Source organism: Trachypithecus francoisi, unplaced genomic scaffold (genome assembly GCF_009764315.1).
Source record: "Trachypithecus francoisi isolate TF-2019V2 unplaced genomic scaffold, Tfra_2.0 Contig01585, whole genome shotgun sequence".
NCBI classification, from domain to species: Eukaryota; Metazoa; Chordata; class Mammalia; order Primates; family Cercopithecidae; genus Trachypithecus; species Trachypithecus francoisi.
The window spans coordinates 3025848-3044295 of NW_022681444.1; the positions used below are offsets into that span (position 1 = coordinate 3025848).

Genomic DNA, 18448 nt, shown 5'->3' on the forward strand with positions numbered 1-18448 from the left:
AATAATGCCATTCCAGTAAACAGAGAATGGTAACATATTAATCACTCAACAATTAATTCCACAAACACTATGGCAGGTCCTTGGCTGGGCAGCAGGGATACAAGGATAGAAAAATTCCTGCTTGCTCTCAGCAGGAAGCTCAGTCCACAAGAGTGAGTCAAAACCACAAAAGCATGGGTGGTGTTAGCCGTATCATGCTTGTTTTTTTTCCAAATGTGATTTTCCTAATCACAAAAGTAATCCACATTCCTTGAAGAATCTCTGTCCTTTCCAAGATTCCCAAACCGTCTTCTTTACTGCCTCTCGCCCTGCGCCCCACAGCCTCCAATGGCTCAGGGGGCACCTGCTGGTGCTTGGGTGTGACAGCCTCAACACTGGACTCCTCGTCACCAGGCTCCCCCTCTGCAGTCCAGCGGTCACAGATTTTCTGATCCATTTTTCTAAAGGTTGGATCATTGATTCATTCACCAAAAGCTCAGAGAGCACCCTGTGCATGCAGAGCACTCTGATATGTGATACTGGAGACAGATAAGAAGCCTGGTGCTCAAAAATCTTCCCTGGCTCCACGGCCTCCTGAATGAAGAACACGTTTTTTTAGCCAGGCAATCACAGCAGCCCATAATGTGCCTGAAACATACTAATATTCTTCTCACTTCTCACATATGCCTTCTCTCAGCCCTCTCAAACCCCTCAGACTGCACAGTGCTTCAGGGTTTTAAATTCTGGGCCTTTGCTCACGTGCTGCCCTTGCCCTAGAACAGCCCTCCCATCCTTACCCAGACCTGTTGAAATCCCCCCACCCCTCCCCAGGCTAGCTCAAACTCTATCTATCCCGTGAAATCTTTTCTGATGGTCCTTACTGGCAGTGAATTCCATAAAAGTTGGCTTATACTGGACCCTGGAGCCTGATAGTTGTGGCTGCAACTCCTAGCTCTGCCTCTAATTTGCTGTATGATCTTGGGCAAGTGACTTTATCTCTCTGAATTTCAGTTTTTGCCATTCACATCAAAATTTAGGTAAAGAATACATATGCTTCAAAAGAGCAGTGACTATTTTTCTTCTAGTATCAGACTGGATTATATTCAGCCTTGCACTAGAATTGCTTAGTGGTTGCTCTGTCCTAATTTGGAAGCACTGTGAAGGTCAGGAAAGTTTCTTACTCATCTTTGTATCTTCTGCAAGCAGTAAAGGCAACTGGTATGCTCTCACTAAATTTTGCTAAATAAATACTAGCTAGTATATATGAGAGCTTACCACGTGCCAGGCTTGGTGTTAAGCATTTCACACGTTATTGCATTGAAGGTCTTAGAATTTTCCATATGACAGATGAGAACTCCGAGGCTTTGGGAGGCTGTCACATGCTAAGGTTACATTAAGCAAAGTTAAACTATCTCTTGGTCCCTGGGCTTTGAAATGTGGACTTCTGCAGGTGCAGCTGCTGGTGCCATCACCAGTGCAGGGGGTAGAGTGGGTTGGGAAGGGAGAAGCCTATCTCGCAGAGGCTGACCACAGTAGGGTGCTCTAGGCCTCATGTTGAGCGCTCAGAGACGGTTCCACAGGGAAACCCAGAGAGAACTCTTTGGGATGGAGCTGGGGGAATGGTAAACTCTAGATTTGGGTATAAAACTGGAAAATTTTGTGACAAACTGGTAGCCTGACAATGATATGCTTTTCCTTCCCACAGTTACTGTTTACGGAGCAAGTATTTTAAGTCAAAGTTGGTGTCTGATGCTTTCACAGTGAACTCATTTATTAGGAAATTTGTGTTCTATTTGCAAACACTACAGTAATTCCCAACCTGGACCATCCCAGCACCCACAATAGTGCTTTCCTTCAGTAAGGACGAGGCCTCGCCCTTCACTAAGTGCTTCTGGCAGAATCCCATCTCAAAGTATCTTGCACATGCTGTCCTCCTCTCTGCCCAGGTCACCCTTCTCCCCATCTCACTCTCTCCCGGCCCCTCCCTGTTTTCCTCCTGATGAGCAGAGCACCAGTGACACTCCAGGGAAGCCTTCTCTGGCTGTCAGCCCCCGACACTAGTTTGGTTCCTTCTGTCCCCGTACCCTGCATTTTCCTTCAGAACAGTTATCACAAGGAGTAATTGCCAGTCTCTGCCATTAGACTGTAAACCCCAAGAGCACAGGGACTGCTTTTTCATCACTGCAACTCAGACACTGCCGGTGCTACCACTCAGAGGATAAAGCAAGAGTTCAATAAACATGTACTGAATACCAGCTGCCATGTTCACAGGAAGGTGAGGGTCAGAGAGACAGAGTGACTTAACCAACATCACACCTCCAGGACACTGCAGAGCTTCACTCCACATCTGCAAGGGCCACTGGGTAGCCCGTTTCCTTTCTTTGCAGTGCCTATGATTTTAGACAGAGATGCCATGATCCTGATTACCACTCTCTCCTGGGTAATATCCACATCCCAAACTGAGAGGCTGGCTAAGATTTGGAGTTTAGAATAATCATTCACTTTTTCCAGTCTTCATTTTTACTGAAACATAACTGTCAAAACATGTTTTATTTCTATTTTAGAACTTCTTATACATGAGAATTACAGAGTATTTTGGTAAAATATTAAAATCACTTAATGTTTTAAAAATCATTTCAAGTCATCTTTTCTGAGAAAATGCTATTATTAGATACAACTTAGCTCTGAGCCCAAGAACTTCTGTTTGCTTTACTAATTAGTGTTTTCTAAATATTGGAGGTATTTGATTTGGAAAGAGGTAACAGCTCATTATGCTAAAATGCCAATTACTAAAAAAAAAAAAAAAACACACTTAAGATTTTTACATTTTATGATGTTGGATTAAAACCAATTTAAAAATTACTATAACGTGACATATAATTTTTTACTAAGCAATTTCAATGCCAGCTGCTAATAAAGCATCTTAGCTATAAATGATAATTCAGATGCTTTTAGATAAAGTGGTGCATAAATATGGCTGGAAATTGATTTAGCTTCTTACAGAAGCTACTGAAGAATGACATATTTTGTTTAATACACCAGCTAATGTAGTCCTAAAAGCTCAAACAAGTGCCAGTTTTCACTCCTAAATTTGCTGTGGGAGATTAATAAAAACTTTATATTTTGCTGAAATGTTAATAATGGGCAGATGAGATGATAGGATTTTAGTAGAGGTCTTAAAGCTATGAAATAACCAGCAAGGCTTGTCAATATCCTTGTATTAATTTTGTACAAGACTTACATAGCTGGAGCTGGCTCAACCCACTAATGCTTCTTGCATTGACCTTCTACTATCTGATAGTGTAAATTCATATCCCATTTGAGGACGTAAGTCCCCTGGGTACCTGGGGGAGTTCTGAGCCTTGCCCCAGCCGACAAGGGGCATGTTTGCATTTATGATCAGAAGGACAACAGCACCTGAAGGAGTGGGGAAGGAATAGTCCTGTACTCGCCTCCAGTTCATGCTGCTCACTCCAAAGGAGGTTATCTGATGAACGGGATCAACTGTTGGTTTTGGAGTTCCAGTGTTATTTCTTTCTTTCTTTTTTTGAGACAGAGTTTTGCTCTTGTTGCCCAGGCTGGAGTGCAATCATGAGATCTTGGCTCACTGCAACCTCCACCTCCGGGGTTCCAGCGATTCTCCTGCCTCAGCCTCCCGAGTAGTTGAGATTACAGGCGTGAGCCACCATGCCCGGCTAATTTTTTTGTATTTTTAGTAGAGATGGGGTTTCACCATGTTGACCAGGCTGGTCTCGAACTCCTGACCTCAAGTGATCCACCTGCCTTGGCCTCCCAAAGTGCTAGGATTACAGGCGTGAGCCACTGTGCCCAGCCTCCAGTGTCATTTCTCAAAGTAGGCTCAGGAGTACCACTTGGTGGAGGAATCAGGTCTATTGTACATGCAATGTACAACCACTTCTCTCCCCATGCCAGGAGTATGCTAGACTGTGGGGGACACTGGTGAGGATAAAGCAGGGTTCCTGATCCTCAGGAGCTTACAAATTAGCTATAGGCCACAAAATAGTACAAGGTAGAAAGAAGTGCCTAATAAATGGTGCCTGCAATAGACACTTGATCTAAAGACAAACACCTGAAGCAAAGCATTCATTATTCCAAAAGCATATTTTTTGGACCAGATAAGTTCTATGACTTTGCATGTATACGTTTACTGCTTGTATCCTTCTGGAAAGGAATGAACCCAACCACACATGAAAGATGAAAGATGCTTGATATTGTACCATCTGCATATTAAAATTACTCTACTACAAACTTAACATTAAAAAGTCCACTTCTGTTCAAGAGAAGACTTTTTTTTTTGGATACGGAGTCTCGCTCTGTTGCCCAGGCTGGAGTGCAGTGGCACAATCTCGGCTCACTGCAAGCTCCGCCTCCCGGTTCACACCATTCTCCTGCATCAGCCTCCCGAGTAGTAGCTGGGACTACAGGCGCCCGCCACCACGCCCGGCTAATTTTTTTTGTATTTTTAGTAGAGACGGGGTTTCACCGTGTTAGCCAGGATGGTCTCGATCGCCTGACCTCGTGATCCGCCCGCCTCGGCCTCCCAAAGTGCTGGGATTACAGGCATGAGCCACCACACCCGGCCAAGAAGACATTTTTAGCAACTCAAAGTGAAAAGTAGAGAGAACCAGAACATCTTAAAAATAAACATACTGAAAAAACAAGAACTACTGCCTGTTAATTTAATTGAAATATAAGCCGTTGGTAGTTTGTTAAATTAGCAATTAAAAAAGTCACAAGCAATTAAATGAAACAAAAGCCACACTGTGTTCATCTACATTAATGCTGAACTGGGTCTCCTCGTGAATGACAAGATAAATTGTTATGATGCCTTCAAAGACTTCACAATGTATTTTGTCAAAGTCGGGAGTGTTAATGTCTCTATATGCCATGGATACCATAATGTATTGTGTCAAAGTGCTCAAGCTGCAATAACTCAAAGATGTATTGTGATAGATCAAATTTTGGGGTGGGGCCTAATAGTGACTGGAGCACCACAGCTCAAATGGGCTGACAACAAGGCTCCAGAAGAATGACAATCACAATGTAGGAAGGTATGGAGGACAAGCAGAAAACCCAGGAAGGGAAGGAGCTTAATTCTTGGGAGTACAAAATCAGGAAAGGGGAACTGAGGAATGAGGCCTGGCACCTGTCTTCAGTGAAAAATGGCAAAAAGAGGCCACGGCAGGCAAAGGGAAGCAGAGAGGAGTTGAGGAAGGAGGCAGGTGGAGTCTAGGGCCTGCAGCCAAGAAAGAGAAGGTGCTGTGAGGCAGCCAAGGGCTGGGAGGCAGCCTTGGGGCTGAATAACATTAGAAAGAACATGGAATATGAGTTCAGAGATAGAGATTCAGACTCTCACTCAAAGTGTCAAGACTGGGTCAAAACCTTGCCCAGGGTTCCACTGTTAGGAAAGGTGAAACTGGGACAGATCTGTTGGATTCTGGAGTCCACGTGCCTTCTTTCCCTTCCCTCAAGTGGCTAAAGGCTATTCCTGTCCTGCCTACCTCACCACGCTCCTACAGCAATGGCACTGTAATAGACCGTTGAGTTGCATAACTGTAAACTCTAAATCGGTGATTCTCAAAGTGCAGACTGGGACCTATGGTGGTGGTGGTGGGGAATTCCCAAGTCCCCTTCAGGGTCCATAATTGTAATACTATTTTTGTAATAACAGCAAGGCATGACTTGCTTTTTCCATGTCCATTCTCTTACAAGTGCACAAAGGAATAAAAAGCTTGGCTGCACGCAGTGGCTCATGCCTGTAATCCCAGCACTTTGGGAGGCCGAGGCGGGCGGATCACCTGAGGTCAAGAGTTTGAGACCAGCCTGACCAACATGGTGAAACCCCATCTCTACTAAAAATGAAAATTAGCTGGGTGTGGTGGCACATGCCTGTAATATCAGCTACTTGGGAGGCTGAGGCCGGAGAATTGCTTACATCCGGGAAGCAGAGGTTGCAGTGAACCAAGATTACGCCATTGCACTCCAGCCTAGGCAACAAGAACGAAATTCAGTCTCAAAAGACAAAACAAAACAAACAAAAAAACAAGAACCAAACAAAAAAAGAAACCATTTGAGTTTTGGTATAGTAACAAAAATTAATACCCACAATTATCTGAAAAGGCTACTGAAATATTCTTCCCTTTTTCAACAACATATCTGGGTCAGGCCAAATTTTCTTTATATACTTTAACCAAAGCAATATATTATAGCAGACTGAACTCAGAGGCAGATATGAAAATCCAGGTGTCTTCTATAAGCCCAGACATTACAGAAATTTGCAATAAGATAAAATAATGACACTCTTTTCATTAAAAATTTTAGGCCTGGCTGGGTGCAGTGGCTCATGCCTATAATCCCAGCACTTTGGGAGGCTGAGGTGGGCAGATCACTTGAGGTCAGGAATTTGAGACCACCCTGGCCAACATGGTAAAACCTCGTCTCTATAAAAATACAAAAAATTCGCTGGGGATGGTGGCGCATGCCTGTAATCTCAGCTACTCTAGAGGCTGAGGCAGGAGAATCGCTTGAACCCAGTAGGCGGAGATTGCAGTGAAAGCTGAGATTGCACCACTGCACTCCAGCTTGGGTGATAGAGCAAGAATCTGTCTCAAAAAAAAAAAAAAAAGAAAGAAAGAAAATTTTAGGCCAGGTGCGGTGGCTTATGCCTATAATCCCAGCACTTTGGGAGGCTGAGGTAGGTGGATTGCTTGAGTCTAGGAGTTTGAGACCAACCTGTGCAACATGGCAAAACTCTGTCTCTACAAAAAATACAAAAATTAGCTGGTTGTGGTGGTGGGTGCCTGTGGTTCCAGCTACTGAGGAGGATGAGGTGGGATGATCACTTGAGCCCAGGAGGTTGAGGCTACAGTGAGCTGTGATTACGCCACTGCACTCTAGCCTGGGCAACAGAGTGAGAAGATCACGCCACTGCACTCTAGCCTGGGCAACAGAGTGAGACCCTGTCTCAGAAAAATTTTTTTAAAAGAAATAATAATTACTTTTCATAAAATTTGTCATTTGGGCCAGGCATGGTGGCTCACCCCTATAATCCCAGCACTTTTGCAGGCCAAGGCAGGTGAATTACTTGAGTTCAGGAGTTTAAAACCAGCCTGGGCAATATGGCAAAACTGCATCTCTACAAAAAACACACACACAAAAAAAGTAGTCAGGCTTGGCAGTGTGCTCCTACAGGCCGAGCTACTGGAGAGGCTGAGGTGGGAGGATTGCTTGAGCCCAGGAGGTGGAGGTTGCAGTGAGCTGTGATTGTACTACTGCACTCTAGCCTTGCGACAGGGAGAGACCCTATCTCAAAAAAAATAAAATAAAATAAACAAAACTGTCATTAACATTAATGAAATTACTGTTTTTCTCAATAAATATTTTTAAATTAATTAATTTTTATTTTTAATACAATAGATATAACTCAACAAATAAAAGCTTGGCCAGGTGCAGTGCCTCACACCTGTAATACCAACAGTTTGGGAAGCCAAAGCGGGAGCACTGTTTGAGACCAGGAGTTCAAGAGCAGCCTGGGCAACATAGTGAGACTTTATCTCTACTGAAAGTTAAAAAAGAAAAAAAATCAGGCCGGGCGCGGTGGCTCAAGCCTGTAATCCCAGCACTTTGGGAGGCCGAGACGAGCGGATCACGAGGTCAGGAGATCGAGACCATCCTGGCTAACACGGTGAAACCCCGTCTCTATTAAAAAAATACAAAAAAGCTAGCCGGGCGAGGAGGCGGGCGCCTGTAGTCCCAGCTACTTGGGAGGCTGAGGCAGGAGAATGGCGTAAACCTGGGAGGCAGAGCTTGCAGTGAGCTGAGATCCGGCCGTTGCACTCCAGCTCGGGCGACAGAGCAAGACTCCGTCTCAAAAAAAAAAAAAAAAAAAAAAATCAGCTGGGCATGGTGGTGCACACCTGTAGTCCCAGCAGCTCGGAAGGTAGATGTGAGAGGATCCCTTGAGCCCAGGAGTTTGAGGCTACAGTGAGCTGATTTGCCACTGCACTCCATCCTGGGCAAGACCTGGCGACAGGGCAACACCTCGCCTCAAACAAAACAAAACAAAACAAAACAAAAGCTCTTTGGGGTCTTCAATGACTTTTAAGAGTATAAAGAGGTCCTAAGACCAAAAAGTTTGAGAACTGCTGACTTTATTGGTTATAATGCCATGTTTTCATTGCCCCGATATCTATTTGGACGATAATAATGGGAAACAAAAGTGCAGTTATAGCTGTGTATATGTGTTACAACCTGACAACAAACACAGCTGCAAAGTTTGCACACACATAAAAGCAATAGGTTTACTTTCAGGTGATCAGACCAAGGCTAATTATAAATACTGTTTTATAGTTTAAAAGTGTTTTCATATATGTGATTTAATTGGAACTGAGGGAGACACTTAGAGGTCAAACAAATAGGACTAATCATTAAATCAAAGCTCAGATGAACTCACTGTATGTTACTGGAAGATTCCTTGTATTCATAGATGCAAACTTCACAGGACTTTAACATTCATTTTACTGTTCAAGGAGTCTTACACAAAGTCTAAAAGGCCCCAATCTAGTTATAAATTAAAGCAACTTCAGTGTCTCTTCTCTAAAAAGATCTATGCCAACTCTAGAACTCAATAACTCAATTGGAAGATCAATGGCCTCTGTTACATCCTCACCTGTGTCCATAGCACAATCCTGTTGACCGTTCCTTCCAGACTAGCAAACAGTTACTTAGCACCAGCCATATGCCAGGTGCTGTGCTAGTGCTTCCAGAACTTAGGGGGATGGCAGCATTCCCAGATGATGGGAAGGAGGACAGGAGGAATAGTATAGGAAAAAACATAAAGTCCACAAAGCATGAGGATATACACAGGGAACAACAAGTGTTTGCCTTTGGCACAGGGTGTGAAGCGGAATGGTGGAAAAGAAAATGGTAGGGGTGGGAGTGGTTCTTCAAAAGTGGGGCAGTATCTAGCTCAGGACCTGGCACACAATTAAGTAAAATAGTACAAGTGACTGACAGTGAGAAGTATATAAACCCTTTTCTGCTCCACTCTATCTTGAAGTCTTATTGCTACTCCCAACACAGAAGCCCTGCTTCAGCTAAACTGGACTTTGCTCAGGTTCTACCATTTGGTCAGATGTCCTTTATGCTCTAAAATCTATATGCTTCAAGGTCTAGTCCAAACGGAACCTCCCCTGTCTCTCTCCTGAAGCGGTATAGCCCTTTGTTGAAGGTTCTTCTGATAAGTCTCTTACGTGTTAAGTATCTGCACTCCCCTCTGGACAAGGAGCCTGAGGGCAGGAACATCCCATTCTATAAAGCACATGGTCACACAGTAGATGTTCAATAAATGCTGCTGATGGAATGAGTGAAGTTTGATGCAATGCAGGTAAACCATTAACAGCACCTGAGGTCTGCACACCACCCCTTGCATTTATCTTGGCTAACAGCACCTAACATACCTTTCCTAGTTTTCCATTCAGACTCGCCAACAGACTAGGTTTGTCGAGGACGGGGGTTCTGCCTGAACAACTATGATGACAGCTAACACACACTGCGTGCTTACCAAAGCATGCCAACACGATGCTCAGCATTTTGAAGACGTCATCTCATTCCATTTTTCCCAATGCCCCTTCAAGTTGGATATTATCCTCTTTTTACAGGTGAGAAAAATGAGGCTCGGAATGTCATTCTGCTATGGTAGTCACACAAACAGTACAAGCTGGAGCTAGAAACTGAACCCAAGTCTAATTCCAAAATTGCACCTTTAACCACCACATAACCTCCATGAATAAAAATGTTCTTCAGATGGGCTGGAAATGCGTAACTCCATAGGCTGTAATGGTATCTAAGGAGAACACAGTCATGCCTGGCTGTGCCAGAGCAAAGGAATCAGGGATAAAACCTAACTCTCCACTCCCTCGGTAAGACTCAAAGCTGGATGCATAAGTGAGTCACAGGGAAAACTCTTCCTTAGCGTTCTGCATCCATCACATTTTTTTTCCAGAGGCCTTTTAAGTCCCCAAAGCCTCATAAGCCCAAAACTTCTCTTCTATTAAACACTTCCCTTTGGCTACTAGTCATTTTTGCTGGTCTCTAAAAAGCAATCAATAGGTGATATACTATAACACACACACACGTTCATGCCCCCCGCCTGCCCACCGCTCTGCAGTAATCTCTTTAAAGCCATCGGGATCACGCAGTAGGATATACCCTTCACTAGAATCTGCCATGCTACCACCGGGGCAGGGATCTTTGCTGTCAGTGCTTAATTGATTAAACTCTTGGAGCCAGAGCCAGCCAGGCTGGAGGACTTTCCACATGGAGATTTCAGACCCCCTTCAATAAATCAAGGTAATCTTGTTTTATGAGGTAGTTAGAAAGAAACAGTTTCAGGTCTGTAGAATGTCAAAAAAGAGCAGATCATGGAAGGTGGGCCTACAAAGCTCTGCATCTTTAGACCCTTGCTATCCCTCAGTCTCATCTTTCAGCACACTCTCCCTCATTCCATTCCATTTATTCATTCCTAAATACCCCAAGCTCCTTCTCATCTCAAAGCCTTCAGATGAGCAGTCCCTTGGCCTGAAACATTCTTTTCTTACTCATTATTGGACTATCTCCTTTTTTTTCTGACTCAAGCCTTCTCTTATTCTTCTCACCTGCTCTAGTCCCCTGCTATGCACACTTTTCTACCCTTTGTAGTACTGATCATAACTGTGGGCTTTATAACGTGGGGCTAAGTCTCAGCACAGTAGCTGGCCCAGAGGAGGGCTCAATCAATATTTGGGGAATGCATGAACAAATATGTGTCCAAAATGAATCCAATACCCTTTACAGGATGAAGCATGACCATTTAAGGGTCTGGACCAATGGTTCATCACAGGTTTGCTTGGACAGGATTCCCATTATTTCCTCTTTCTTCCATATGTCTTTGTCCATGTTCAAAGCCCAGGAAAAGTAATGGGGTCTTCTCAGGAGCATGGCATTTTTGACAATTTACATGGCAAAATATCTGAGAACTGTAACATCTGATCAACACCAAGGTGTCCCTTTCCCTGACTTGAGAGTCAGCGAATGAGGGCACATTCGCTGGAAGAATCCCACCTCCCATTCAGAGTCACTGCAGAAATATCACCTGATGCATTACCAAACCATTAGTCAGGACCTTCAGGGTGAATTCTGGGGCCAGGAGCCTATCAGAGGGATGCAAATCTCCATGCCCTCACTTAGAGCCCAGACAGGGTTTGTGGCTCATCAAACATGCTTCCTTACTGCTCTAATGTACCAGTGTATCGCTTAATGAAAGTTCTTAATTGTAATTCAATTAATTACATACACAGAGTCCCCAATTACATTTTCCAATAAGACATTGGCTGTGGTACAGGTCTAAATGCACTTAAACCAATTTTAATATATTAAGACCAATTTCCCTTGAATACTAATTACTGCCTAATGATAAAATGGAAAGGGCGGAACTTTTAGAGAAAGAAGAGAGTGAAAAATACAAATCATGCGGAACTTCTCAGCCCACACAGCACAGTTCAGACACTCATTACTGAAAAGTAGCTGTGGACAAGGCACCAGTTTGCTTCAAGACAGGTCAGCACAGTTTTTTGCCCCAGGTGTCAGCTACCTTTGGTGCTGGCCAATGCCCAGAGGGGCCTATGGGAAGCCTAAGGGGCTAGAGGAAAAGAAAACAGGACTCACAGGGAGGGCAAGGGTCACCACACACATGCTCAGACTAGCTATGGTGTATGTGACAGTTGGTTGGCCTCTGAGTCTCAGGCAGAGATACTCAGTAATGGTGAACACTTGTATAGTGCACTGCAGTTCACTCTGCGCTTTTACTGTACGCAATCTCATTGACTTGTTTCAATGGTTTAAGCCTTACAACAACTTTACAGGGTAGGGATTACCATCACATTTTGCAGCAGGAGAAATGAGGCCCACAAAGAAGGAGGACTTGTACAAGGTTACACAGTGGTGCCAAACATCCTGCCTTTACAGTGCCAACCAGCCCACATTAACCAGAGAGGAAGACATGGACTCACAGGTATTCTTATGTGGCGAATAATGTTTCTGTTTCATTTAAACTCTAATAGCGTGCAGCAAACAGGGAGCTATTATGCAGTATCGACTTGGATAAAAATCCTCACCCTACAGAAAATTCCTTATGGTAAAGACCTCCCCGCTAAAGCCAGACAGGTAACTGGCTTTCAGCAATAACTCAATCTAAAATATGTAAAATGAACATCACAAGTCACTTTCATTTGTAAATAAGAGTTTATTTGCATAATCACATTTTCTTGTGTATTTGAAGACTGCTGTTGTGGTATAATAAAGGAGGTGTTTAAGTCACATGATAGAAATTGGAGAGATCAGTAATTTGTAACTGAAGGAGGCAAAGCCTCCAGAAGCAGCGCGGAACTACCAGGGAGTCTCCAGAGCTGGCAAAGAGCACACACAGGAGGAAGAATCAGCCCGTTATAAATAAGCATCACAAAGAGGGTCAGGAAGCACACCATGATAAAGCAGATTTTCATCCTCTTTCTACAGCTGCTTCTTCCCTCTCTCTGTTTCTATTTAGTAGTGGTGGTGGTAGTCCAACAAAGAAACCCCTACCCTTAAAGATGCTTATTCAAACCCAAGTTCTCCTTAAAAGCCATCTTGTACTTGGTCCAGTGAGAAGCCTGGTGATGTGAGGGGTTCAGGAGGCTCACTCTATCAGGGGGAAAGAGCCGGGCCTGGCCACAGACACCAGGATGAAGAGGGGACTCAGACCGGGTTCCTCTCCAGTGTGAGGGGTGGTCACAGTCCAGTGTGGGACTTGGCAAATCCATTTAGGGGAATCAGTGATCAGAGAGGAGTAAGGGTAGGAAATGTAAGGAGCCCATGGAAGGGCAGTCAGGTAATCCGGGCAGCTCCTAGGAGGTGCCTCCTTTCCTGGGGCCTCAGGGGGAAAATTAAGGAGGTAAAGGAGGGCTCTCAGACTAAGACCTCTGGATGTTCTTCCCTCCCATAGTCCACCCTCCTGGGTGACTACCTACCTGGTGAGTTAAGGCCCTTTCTCAATATAACCTTAAAATTAGGAAATGAGAATTTCAATAAGGTGCTGAAATAATGGATGATCTTAAACATTCTGTGAATCTCCTTCAAAACGAAAGAAGATCAAAGGAAGCTGAATTAACGTTTACAGAGCAACTGGTCTCTCTCAACAGCAACTTCTATTTAGGAAATACAATAATTAGATTCAGCTCTTTCACCAGACTCAATGAATAAAAGACAGTTTTCCAGGCCTCTCATTACTGTTCATGTGATATTAGCAAATCACTTCACCCCTCTGCGCCTCAGTTTCCTCTTCTATAAAACAAGGATGATGACTACATGGCCGAAAAGGTTGTTATAATAAGAGCACTTATATCTCATTTAATTCTCACCAAATCCTTGTGAAAGATTCATTCACCTCCATTTAAACATGAAATCAGAGATGACATAATTTGTCCACTGTCAGAGGCTGCAAGTGGTTCACCCAAGGTCTGCCTGATTCAAATGACTATGCTTTAAGCACTATGAACGACAGACAAGTCAGGGATAAAACAGAAAGATGGTGTCTGACACTTTGTTCGTATTCCATAAAGCCAGTTTAATTTCAGGCTTATATTGGCCCTGATGATGGGAAATGCCACTCTCTCTCAAAGCTGTGGAAAGAATAAGTTGGTTCAAGCAGCACCTTTCTTCTAAGGACCTGCTTGGACTACCTCCACATAGTTGGTGGGAAAGGTCACTGGCAACACTTGGCAGACAAGGGAATTGAGGCTCAGTTTGGTGCTAGGATTTATATAGAAGCTCGGACAAGAATGGAAGTCTTGTAATGTTACATCCTCCCCATAATGTACTTGGGCTTCCTTCTGGTATGATTCCAGCTTCTAGCAGGCAGTTGGCTGAAGGATATAGTAGATTATCCAACAAGAATCCAAACTGGAAAGCTCAAGGACTTTGGCTTGTCATTTTCTTATTTAGGCCAAGATCCAAGCACAAATGTTAGCTCTCAGTCCCTAGGCAGAAACTCTTGTCATATCCGCTTCATTTGTAAGCTTCTCTCTCATAGCATATAAAGACAATGGTAATCGCCATTCTTAGGACTGAAAATTCAGGTTGTTTTTATCAACAATCTCAGGGTGGACTCTGGAATCAGAAAGCTGTCTTAAAATTTTGGTCTTATCACTTACTGGCTGGATAACTTCAAGCAAGTCATAATCTCTCTTCACAATGAGAATAATATCTTGTAGGGCAGCCACGAAAATTGAAAGAGAAAGCATTTGCAAAATGCCCAGCACAATGCCTTACAATATTAGGCCCGAATACATAATTTTTAAAAACACCCTTTTCTGCAGGACTAGGTACACAGAAAGAAAACTAAATAAAAAAGAAATAACAAAAAAACACTCACTGATGTGGTTGATATAAAATATGCCACATCCCTCCTTGGAAGAAAAACTGAAAGGCTTCTATCCACCCTTATGGCAAACAGACTTCTCAAACAAATGGTTTTATCTATAAAGCATACACCCATTCTGGGACACCAAAAAATATTTGCTGGAAAGTACACTGCTTCTAAGTTCTCTGGTCCTAGGACACAGACTTACAGCCCTGCCCTCTCCCCACTCTCCTTCCCTCTCCATTCTGGGTCACTCCCCTCTCATCAACATACATCTCCTCCAGGGCTCTGCCAGGTCTATGACTCCAAACCTCAACACCTGTGTCCCATCTGCTCTACCAGACACAGAATGCTGCTCTTCCATTATTTATTAATTACAGTTAACATTTATTGAGTACTTATTATGTGCTGTACTAGGAGCTGTATGATGATTAGAGCTTACTGAATCCTATCAATCTCATGAGGGCAGATAAACTACCCAAGAAAGGTTAAGTAAATTGCCCAGGGTCACACAGCTAGTAAGTGGCAAGGCCAGGATGTGAACTGAGGCAGTCTGGCTTGACAGCACATTCTCTTTAAGGACTGCATAATACATGATCAGAATTTAGTCCACATCTACAATGGCTTTAAGGATAGGGAGCCTGTTCTAATCAAACATATAAACAGAAATGAAAACAATTCTGCTTTTGGAATGTTTTTCTTTGCCTCAATCCACCTTCTTAACAGGTAGCTACTGGAAAACAATGTACTTCTTAGCTGGAATTCCTACTTAAAAAAATCCTCTTAAAAGCCTTTAAAATAATAAATTGTTTTTATAATTTACTTCCATTTTACAAAGACTAATTATGATTCCGTTGATTGTGATCTTTGTAAGTGCTGGTAGGGCTTCTTTTATTAACACAATGATTTTGACTCAGAGTGTCAAAAAGTGATGGCAAGTATCTTGCAAATCCTTTAAGATGAGGATGCTGAGGCTCAGAGAGATCACATAACTGAATTAAGACCATGTTCATGTTCAGAAGTAGAGTGGGAACTAGAGCCCGGATTTCAAGGCTTTATTCACCAACCCTCACAGCTTCTCTTTCCTAATATTAGAAAACAGGGCTTATCTTTTTTCAGAAAAACTAATTTGTGGCTGGGTGTGCTGGTTCACTCCTGTAATCCCAGCACTATGGGAGGCAGAAGGAAGCCTGGGTAACAGCAAGACACCATCTCTACAAAAAAAAAAAAAAAAAAAAAAAACTAGCCAGGTGTGGTGGTGTGTGCCTGTAATCATGGCTACTTGGGAGGCTTAGGTGGGAGAACTGCTTGAGCCAGAAAGGTCAAGGCTGCAGTGAGCTGTGATCTCACCACTGCACTTCAGCCTGGGTGACAAAATGAGACTGTCTCAAAAACAAACAAAGCTGCAGTGAGCTGTGATTTCACCACTGCACTACAGCCTGGGCAACAGAATGAGACTCTGTCTCAAAAACAAATATAACAAAAAAAATTAATTTGAAATCACAATATACTGTGGAATACCGCATAGCAGTTAAAAAGAAATTAGTGGGCCGGGCGCGGTGGCTCACGCCTGTAATCCCAGCACTTTGGGAGGCCGAGACGGGCGGATCACGAGGTCAGGAGATCAAAACCATCCTGGCTAACACGGTGAAACCCCGTCTCTACTAAAAATACAAAAAACTAGCCGGGCGAGGTGGTGGGCGCCTATAGTCCCAGATACTCGGGAGGCTGAGGCAGGAGAATGGCGTAAACCCAGGAGGCGGAGCTTGCAGTGAGCCGAGATCGCGCCACTGCACTCCAGCCTGGGCGACAGAGTGAGACTCCGTCTCAACAACAACAACACAACAACAACAACAACAACAACAACAAAAAAACAGAAATTAGTGAATTTATATGTGGAACAATATGAGGATTAATGTGGAATAATCTCTATATTGTTAAAAATGATATAAATGCAGAACACTAATGTTTTGTTATCATTTGTGTTTTTATTTTTATTTTTTGAGACAGAGTCTTGCTCTGTCGCCCAGGATGGAGTATAGCGGTGCGCCCTCGGCTCAAGGCAAGCTGCGACTCCTGGGTTCACGCCATTCTCCTGCCTTAGCCTCCTGAGAAGTTGGGACTACAGGCGCCCGCCACCACGCCTGGTTAATTTTTTTTTTTTTTGTATTTTTAGCAGAGATGGTGTTTCACCGTGTTAGCCAGGATGGTCTTGATCTCCTGACTTCTTGATCCGCCCATCTTGGCCTCCCAGAGTGTTGGGATTACAGGCGTGAGCCACCACGTCAGGCCCCCATTTGTGTTTTCAAAAAAGGGAGGAACGCAAATGAGTGTGTATGAGTGTGCTTGTGTGTACACACACCTACGATACATACATACATACACAAAATGTGCTTGCATAAGCATAGATGACCCCTGGAAAGATATGGAAGAAACCAGGAACAATTATTGTCTCTGGGAGGGAAATTACGGGATGTAAGAAGTGAGACTTCATTTTCACTACAGACATTTCAGTTACCTGAAATTTTTTTACATGTATAAGTATTACATATCCAAGAAATTTACCAAGATTCTAATAAATACCACTTTGTTTGTATAACAAGGAATCAACATTTTGAAAGAGAATCCACTATAAAGTTCCTACCTACGAATTAGTTCCTCAAGTATGTTTAAGATGACAGACTTTAAAGAATGAAAAAAAAATGACAGGGGCAGAGGGAGGGATTGTTCATTTCTACGGGGTAAAAGTTCCGATAAGCAAGTCACACAGGAGTGTACTGGTGTAACTTTTCCTTTGGCTCACTATGTTGTGGTACTAGAAATGGTATGAAATTTCAAATGTCACAAGGATTGTTACACTAAGACATCGTCTCACTATACAATCTTTATCTATGCAGACCTGCCCTTATTTCTTGTTTGCTTTTCCTTCTTAGAAAGTCATGCATGCTCACTTTAGAAACTCTGGAATGAACAAATATAAACGGGAAGGAAAATGAATTACCCACAATCTTGCCAACCAGTGACAACCACTATTAACACTTCCTTTCCAGTTTTACTTTCTTTGTTTTTACATAGTTGGGATTACTCTATGAGTCTTGACATTTTTTCCCCTTAACATTACATCACAGTTAAACCAAATGTGCACTGCTAGATAAACCCGACTTGATAATGTTACATTGTTCTTTCAATATAATGTTAGATTCACTTTATTAATATTTTGTTTAGGATTTTTGCATCTATATTAAGACTGGCCTGAAAATTTGCTGTCTTGTATGGTCTTTACTGAGTTTGGTACCAAGATTATGATAGCCTCTTAAAATAAATTGGAGGTAACAACCTCTTTTTCTATTCTCTGCAAAAGCGGATATAGGATTGGAGTTATTTTTTTCTTAAATTTTTGATAGAAACTAGCCAGTGAAGTCATGTGGGTCTGGATTTTCATTGTAGGAAGGTTCCTAATTACTAATTCGCTTTTCAAAATAGTTATGAGAATATTCAGGTTTTCTATTTCTTCCTGTGTCAATTTTGTTGTCTTTTTCTATAAATTTGTTCACCTATAATTTTAATATTTTTGGTATAATTTTTTTCAAAATAATCTTGTATTTATTTACAAGACAGGATCTTACTGTTTAATGACAGGATCTGCAGTATACCTCCTTTTCATTCCTATTACTATCTGTGTTTCTCTTCCTTGTTTTTATCCATTTCCTTGGAGGTGTATCAATTTTGTTAGTCTTTTCAAAGAACCAGCTCTTGATTCTGATGTTTCTGAATTTCTATTTCATTAATTTCTATTCTTCTCTTTATTGCTTCTTTTCTTTCATTCGTTTCAGGTTTCTTTTTTCAATTACTTGAGCTGAATGCTTAGCTCATTACTGTTCAGCCCTTCTTCTTCTTCTTCTTCTTTTTTTTTTGAGACGGAGTCTTGCTCTGTTGCCCAGGCTGGAGTGTAGTAGCACAATCTCAGCTCACTGCAACCTCCACTTCCCAGGTTCAAGGAATTCTCCTGCCTCA

General features: G+C 42.7%; 1 protein-coding gene across 6 annotated transcripts in view; it reads right to left on the reverse strand.

The window, feature by feature from the left end:
• The window catches only part of MAPKAP1 (MAPK associated protein 1), a 273352-nt gene that overhangs the window by 47505 nt on the left and 207399 nt on the right, over positions 1-18448 (reverse strand). The window lies entirely within an intron of this gene.